General features: G+C 45.0%; 2 non-coding genes across 2 annotated transcripts; both read right to left on the bottom strand.

Annotated features, from left to right (window-relative positions):
* Positions 1-265: 265 nt before the first annotated feature.
* On the bottom strand, positions 266-360 carry LOC123451545. Its single transcript, XR_006632390.1, has one exon. It is a non-coding gene; the product is annotated as a small nucleolar RNA Z103 (small nucleolar RNA).
* A 318-nt stretch (positions 361-678) lies between these two features.
* Positions 679-824, bottom strand: LOC123451626. The gene has a single exon (XR_006632455.1). It is a non-coding gene; the product is annotated as a small nucleolar RNA F1/F2/snoR5a (small nucleolar RNA).
* Between the last annotated feature and the right edge of the window lie 7,643 nt (positions 825-8,467).

The raw sequence follows: 8,467 nt of genomic DNA, 5'->3' as shown, positions 1-8,467 counted from the left end.
AAAAAATCCTTTCGGCAACATACATCACTAAATTACGCTATCAATAAGTGCACTAGAGACTCTAATTTATTACCTTGAGAAGTTTTAGATCGAACCAAATGAAAATATGAAAAAGGGACTACCAAAGAGCATTATTGATTTAGATAGCTCTTGATGCTGAGTTGATTTCTGGTGTCAACTGGGGTAATTCTTTAGCCAGATTGGAGAAAGGAAATCTGACTAGCACTCTAAATATTAACCAGAAGACAATAGTAAAACATAAAAGATGGATCTTATTTCTGGCTTGGAATCCTGATGGGATTACATTTGCGCATTGTATAGTTATAGACAATAATTTGGGGAAAGTATCCTTAGGTCCATATAATCCAAGGAAAAAAGCAATTGATCATCACAGTAAGTGCAAAAACGTGGTATGGATATGGTATCATCACTTCTCAAAGCAAACAAAAAATGGTGTAGGAGTTTTTATTTATTTAAGACAAGACAACTATACAGCATCCATGACAGAATGTGCTGCTTACTAGACATTCAGAATAAGTAGAGATACAAAAACATGACTTCAGATGCCGAATATGCATAGTTTAATAATATACTGTATGATGAGACACCTAATAAGTGTTGATCATCACTGATGAATCAACCATAGAAACCAGTTGCAGAAAGAACAATATAGTTGATATGGTTAAACGGGGGTATAGTAAATGGAAGCTCCTTGTATGAGAGCAACCAGTGTCGCAAAAACCCGTTTCCTTCTTGATGTATGCCAATCTAACGAGAAACAAGGCCATGAAAGAAGACCAAGCATCAGATACCTCATGGCATCCCAAATACCACTATCCAAACAAAATTCAGTTCAGTGCTAAGATATGTATGGACAAGTTGAATGCAAAAACCATCTCAAAGAATGGTTCGTGATATAATCTTAATCCAAAGAAGGCAAATAGAGTTAACCAACAATATCGACATTCTTTATTGATTTCGATTACATGCAAATAAGTAAAAATGCCCTACTCTACCAATAAGACATAAGTAAAGAGCTGACAACACTAAACTGTACAACTACACAAACACATGAGGTGCTTCTAAGACAAAAAATAAACCTGAATTTAGCGTCAGGACTAGCCAATCCAGAAAGTAAAAAACACATTACTGAATATTCACAGTTTCCAAAACACTAGCCAATCCAGAAAGTAAAAAACACATTGGCAAAACTGCAGGACAACAGAAAGGAACAGTTAATTTGTGTAGGTGACTGAACAATACTATTCATCTGGACAGCAGAAAACTGATCAACAAATCCTTTTCAGACAACTAATTCATCAAAAGGAACAGGACATATCTCGTACTGAATTTGGTAAACTGAAATATATCCAACAAAATACCGAGCACAAACAACATGTTTTAATATTCATATTCAGTTAGGGGAAGCAAGTTGGCAGACATTTCTACATTAGAAAGTCCACGACTAACAAAACATTCATGGTAACACAAAAGGCACAACCCGACGAAGTGTTGTAAATTCCCTTGTATCCGAGTGGCACAAATCTGCCTATTTATGAAGTAAATCTACGCCGGAATTCCTAGAATCTAGAACCCCCGAAGTCGTTGACTAACCATTTTATTAGCAGAACCAACGGGCTAAACTTGTCAAGTACTAGAAACATCTATCTAAACGTTGTCCCAGGTAACAGCAGATCCGGAAAATCTCTAGTTGGGACGTGTCCCGCTTACTTGAGGTAGTCGTCGTTGAAGAGGTCTTCCCCGTCGTCTTCCTCGGGGTGCACATTGGGGTCGACCTCCGCCTCGCCATCGTCGTCCTAGTAGGAGGATGGGTCGGTGGCGCCGCGGCTCGTGGTGGTGTTGGGCGGCAGCCGGTCGGTGCTGAAACCCGGCGAGCCCAATGGATACAAAACTGAATATTCAGCAATTATAAAAGGTTTTAATTAATATACAATGCAAATGTCTTCCTAATTGGTACATCCTGAATTTTCTCGACTTTTCATTTTATTTACAAGAGAAAGAAAGGAAATCAATATGTACATTAGTTTCCACAGAACATTCTTCACTGCAGTAATTAAGAGCCCTTGAGGAACATAGAAATTTTACTCAAACGGTTCAATCCACATTTCCCTTGCGGGAAATGGAGAATAAACGCTGCATTCCAACAGGGCCTTAAATCACCGGCTAATCGAAGACACCCCAACCACATTAAGGACGCTAAAATTTATGGACAACAAGTAAAATTTGTGCGGAATTCCGAACATTTTCCACCGAGCTCCTTGTGTATTGGCACACCACATGCTTCAAAAGCATCAGGTGGTCGGCTTTCAATCAGTACAGCCTGAACCTGGTGGTTATGTGCTGCTGGCACATAGGGCAGCGCACCAATTTTTTACCGCAGTCATAGCAAGTTTGAATTAAACGTGTTAGCAATTTGTATATACAATAAGAATTATGAATAAATGTTCAGAGGAAAGCAAGGGGATATTTTCTGCACCTCATGTCCACATCCAAACGCAAGATCCTTTGGTTTATCCATATATATGGCGCATGACTGCAATCACAAAAATTGCAAGGCTTAGTTCCTTTTCCACAAAAATTAGAGGGTCCTTCACTTACCAAAAACTTTCAGTATACAGAAACTTAGCATTACGAAGAAGAACTCTATTTCATGATCTGCTCGTCGGCAAAAGATGCAAGTGTGTGTTGTCGTGGTTTTTTCACGGCAGATGTCCTCATGAAAGGACTTGATACGGGAGCCATCGCACCTTGGTGGCGACTCAAAGGGATTAAGCAGGAGAGACACGGCGATTTACCCAGGTTCGGCCCCTCGAGAGGAGGTAATAGCCTACGTCCTGCTTTTGTGTGTATTGATATGGATTTGATTACAAGGAAGGCGTAACTCGCCTAAACCTAGGACTCGATGATTTCTAACCTATCCTCTGTCCCCCAGGACCTCGGCTTTATATACAGGTCGACTCCTTAGGGTTTACAAGGATTCCTTCCTTCTTACAACTCGTGACCATTGCAATCTCTAAATCGCCATCTTCCAAAGCTGGGAGACCCGCCAAGAGCCATACTCGTCATGCGACCTTGATTCGGCCAAAACGAGGCCCAACTAAACGCTTAGATGAGTCGCCCAATGGATAACCCGACCCAACTAGGGCGGGTCATCCACAGGTTACATCCCCAACATTAGGCCCCAAAACTGACTTGAACCTTTCTTCTTCACGCCAATACCTCTGCTCCATTCAAGGCGATTCATCCCCTATTTTTCTTCACCTGTCAAAAAAAACTGCACACCCACCATCGCCTTTGGGTACTGACAATCCCTTAAGTTTCCAGATCATTACTAACTGGCCCTTTCTTATTCCTCTTTTTTCGGGAAGACCGCCACAACTCCAACGGATCTTTAGCGCATTGTTATCCCGAAATTTTCGACGCACAATTATAGCGAATCTTTTATCCCCCGGCGGTTCCCGCTCATGGCGCCTCGATTCCAGCACTTGCCTTGATAAATAGGCCGGGGCGACAGAACTGGCGTTTCCCACCTACCAGTCCTGTCACCTTCCTCCCCACCGGCGCAGCGAGAAAAACGCATCGCCCCGAGGGATCCACCGCCGACCGTGCTTTCGGCCTTCACGCGAGGAGCTTCGGTACCGCCTGTGGGCTTTCGTCGTCGTCCATTCTCGTGCTGCAACCTGCACATCCGCCATCGTCATCGTCGACTGCATCGTCGTCGGACACCTCGCCATTCACCACGAACTTCGCCGCCGTCGGAAACCTCTTCGCTCGACGGGACGCTCGTGCTTCTCCGGCAAACCCCATCACCGTCGGCTCTTTTCACCCGACAATATCACATTAGGCTTCCACCTATCTGTTGGGGAACGTCGCATGGGAAACAAAAATTTTCCTACGCGCACGAAGACCTATCATGGTGATGTCCATCTACGAGAGGGGATGAGTGATCTACGTACCCTTGTAGACCGTACAGCAGAAGCGTTTAGAGAACGCGGTTGATGTAGTGGAACGTCCTCACGTCCCTCGATCCGCCCCGCGAACAATCCCGCGATCAGTCCCACGATCTAGTACCGAACGGACGGCACCTCCGCGTTCAGCACACGTACAACTCGACGATGATCTCGGCCTTCTTGATCCAGCAAGAGAGACGGAGAGGTAGAAGAGTTCTCCGGCAGCGTGACGGCGCTCCGGAGGTTGGTGATGACCTTGTCTCAGCAGGGCTCTGCCCGAGCTCCGCAGAAACGCGATCTAGAGGGAAAACCGTGGAGGTATGTGGTCGGGCTGCCGTGGAAAAGTCGTCTCAAATCAGCCCTAAAACCTCCGTATATATAGGTGGGAGGGAGGGGGGCCTTGCCTTGGGGTCCAAGGACCCTCAAGGGGTCGGCCGAGCCAAGGGGGAGGACTCTCCCCCCCCCCCAAACCGAGTTGGACTAGGTTTGGTGGGAGGGAGTCCCCCTCCCTTCCCACCTCCTCCCTCTTTTTTTTTTCTTTTCCTTTGATTTCTTATCCTTGGCGCATAGGCCCCTTTTGGGCTGTCCCACCAGCCCACTAAGGGCTGGTGCGCCACCCTGATGGCCTATGGGCTTCCCCGGGGTGGGTCGCCCCCCCCCCCCCGGTGAACTCCCGGAACCCATTCGTCATTCCCGGTACATTCCCGGTAACTCCGAAAACCTTCCGATAATCAAATGAGGTCATCCTATATATCAATCTTCGTTTCCGGACCATTCTGGAAACCCTCGTGATGTCCGTGATCTCATCCGGGACTCCGAACAACATTCGGTAACCAACCATATAACTCAAATACGCATAAAACAACGTCGAACCTCAAGTGTGCAGACCCTGCGGGTTCGAGAACTATGTAGACATGACCCGAGAGACTCCTCGGTCAATATCCAACAGCGGGACCTGGATGCCCATATTGGATCCTACATATTCTACGAAGATCTTATCGTTTGAACCTCAGTGCCAAGGATTCGTATAATCCCCTATGTCATTCCCTTTGTCCTTCGGTATGTTACTTGCCCGAGATTCGATCGTCAGTATCCGCATACCTATTTCAATCTCGTTTACCGGCAAGTCTCTTTACTCGTTCCGTAATACAAGATCCCGCAACTTACACTAAGTCACATTGCTTGCAAGGCTTGTGTGTGATGTTGTATTACCGAGTGGGCCCCGAGATACCTCTCCGTCACACGGAGTGACAAATCCCAGTCTTGATCCATACTAACTCAACTAACACCTTTGGAGATACCTGTAGAGCATCTTTATAGTCACCCAGTTACGTTGCGACGTTTGATACACACAAAGCATTCCTCCGGTGTCAGTAAGTTATATGATCTCATGGTCATAGGAATAAATACTTGACACGCAGAAAACAGTAGCAACAAAATGACACGATCAACATGCTACGTCTATTAGTTTGGGTCTAGTCCATCACGTGATTCTCCCAATGACGTGATCCAGTTATCAAGCAACAACACCTTGTTCATAATCAGAAGACACTGACTATCATCGATCAACTGGCCAGCCAACTAGAGGCATGCTAGGGACGGTGTTTTGTCTATGTATCCACACATGTAAATGAGTCTTCATTCAATACAATTATAGCATGGATAATAAACTATTATCTTGATACAGGAATTATAATAATAACCATATTTATTATTGCCTCTAGGGCATAATTCCAACAGTCTCCCACTTGCACTAGAGTCAATAATCCAGCCCTCACATCACCATGTGAATTACATTGTAATAAATCTAACACCCATACAGTTCTGGTGTCGATCATGTTTTGGCCGTGGAAGAGGTTTAGTCAGCGGGTCTGCTCCATTCAGATCCGTGTGCACTTTGCATATATTTACGTCCTCTTCCTCGACGTAGTCGCGGATGAGGTTGAAGCGTCGTTTGATGTGTCTGGTCTTTCTTGTGAAACGGTGGTTCCTTTGCCAAGGCAATGGCACCCGTGTTGTCACAGAACAATGTTATTGGATCTAGTGCACTTGGCACCACTCCAAGATCCGTCATGAACTGCTTCATCCAGACACCCTCCTTAGCCGCCTCTGAGGCAGCCATGTACTCCGCTTCACATGTAGAATCTGCTACGACGCTTTGCTTGGAACTGCACCAGCTTACTGCACCCCCATTAAGAATAAATACGTATCCGGTTGGCGACTTAGAGTCGTCCGGATCTGTGTCAAAGCTTGCATCAACGTAACCTTTTACGGCGAGCTCTTTGTCACCTCCATACACGAGAAACATCTCCTTAGTCCTTTTCAGGTACTTCAGGATATTCTTGACCGCTGTCCAGTGATCCACTCCTGGATTACTCTGGAACCTACCTGCCATACTTATGGCCAGGCTAACATCCGGTCTAGTGCACAGCATCGCATACATGATAGAACCTATGGCTGAAGCATAGGGGACGGAGCGCATATGCTCTCTATCTTCATCAGTTGCTGGGCACTGAGTCTTACTCAATCTCGTACCTTGTAAAACTGGCAAGAACCCTTTCTTGGACTGTTCCATTTTGAACCTATCAGGCGTTTTGATCTATCCCTATAGATCTTAATGCCTAGAATGTAAGCAGCTTCTCCTAGGTCCATCATAGAGAAACTTTTATTCAAGTAACCTTTTATGCTCTCCAAAAGCTCTACGTTGTTTCCAATCAGTAATATGTCATCCACATATAATATTAGAAATGCCACAGAGCTCCCACTCACTTTCTTGTAAATACAGGATTCTCCAACCACTTGTATAAACCCAAATGCTTTGATCACCTCATCAAAACGTTTGTTCCAACGCCGAGATGCTTGCACCAGTCCATAAATGGATCGCTGGAGCTTTCACACCTTGTTAGCATTCTTAGGATCGACAAAACCTTCGGGTTGCATCATATACAACTCTTCCTTAAGGAAACCGTTAAGGAACGCCGTTTTGACATCCATCTGCCAGATTTCATAATCGAAAAATGCAGCTATTGCTAACATGATTCTAACGGACTTAAGCATCGCTACGGGTGAGAAAGTCTCATCGTAGTCAACTCCTGGAACTTGTGAAAAACCCTTTGCCACAAGTCGAGCTTTATAAACGGTTACATTACCGTCAGCGTCCTCTTCTTCTTAAAGATCCATTTGTTCTGAATAGCCTTGCGGCCCTCAGGTAGTATCTCCAAAGTCCACACTTTGTTCTCATACATGGATCCTATCTCGGATTTCATGGCTTCTAGCCATTTGTTGGAATCTGGGCCCACCATTGCTTCTTCATAATTTGCAGGTTCATTGTTGTCTAACAACATGATTGATAAGATGGGATTACCGTACCACTCTGGAGCAGCGCGTGATCTCGTCGACCTGCGTTGTTCAACAGAAACTTGAACTGGAGTTTCATGATCATCATCATTAACTTCCTCCTCAACCGGCGTTGCAACGACAGAGGTTTCCCCTTGCCCTGCGCCACCATCTAGAGGGATGAGAGGTTCGACAACCTCATCAAGTTCTATCTTCCTCCCACTCAATTCTCTCGAGAGAAACTCCTTCTCGAGAAAAGCTCCGTTTTTAGCAACAAACACTTTGCCCTCGGATTTGAGATAGAAGGTGTGCCCAACTGTCTCTTTTGGGTAACCTATGAAGACGCACTTTTCCGCTTTGGGTTCTTGCTTTTCAGGCTGAAGCTTTTTGACATAAGCATCACATCCCCAAACTTTAAGAAACGACAACTTTGGCCTTTTGCCATACCACAGTTCGTATGGTGTCGTCTCAACGGATTTCGATGGTGCCCTATTTAAAGTGAATGCAGCTGTTTCTAATGCATAACCCCAAAACGATAACGGCAAATCAGTAAGAGACATCATAGATCGCACCATCTCTAACAAAGTACGATTACGACGTTCGGACACACCATTACGCTGTGGTGTTCCACGCGGAGTTAACTCCGAAACAATTCCACATTGTCTTAAGTGAGTACCAAACTCGAAACTCAGATATTCACCCCCACGATCAGACCGTAGGAACATGATCCTTTTGTTACGATGATTTTCCACTTCACTCTGAAATTGCTTGAACTTTTCAAATGTTTCAGACTTGTGCTTCATCAAGTAGACATAACCATATCTACTTAAATCGTCAGTGAAGGTGAGAAAATAACGATATCCGCCGCGTGCCTCCACGCTCATTGGACCACACACATCGGTATGTATGATTTCCAACAAGTCACTTGCACGCTCCATTGTTCCGGAGAACGGAGTCTTAGTCATCTTGCCCATGAGGCATGGTTCGCACGTGTCAAGTGAATCAAATTCAAGTGACTCCAAAAGTCCATCAGCATGGAGGTTCTTCATGCGCTTTACACCAATATGACCCAAGCGGCAGTGCCACAAAAATATGGCGCTATCATTGTTTACTCTAACTCTTTTGGTCTCAATGTTATGTATATGCGTATCTCTATCAAG

The sequence above is a fragment of the Hordeum vulgare genome, chromosome 4H (assembly GCF_904849725.1).
Source record: "Hordeum vulgare subsp. vulgare chromosome 4H, MorexV3_pseudomolecules_assembly, whole genome shotgun sequence".
NCBI classification, from domain to species: Eukaryota; Viridiplantae; Streptophyta; class Magnoliopsida; order Poales; family Poaceae; genus Hordeum; species Hordeum vulgare.
This window is presented reverse-complemented; position numbering and strand designations above follow the sequence as displayed.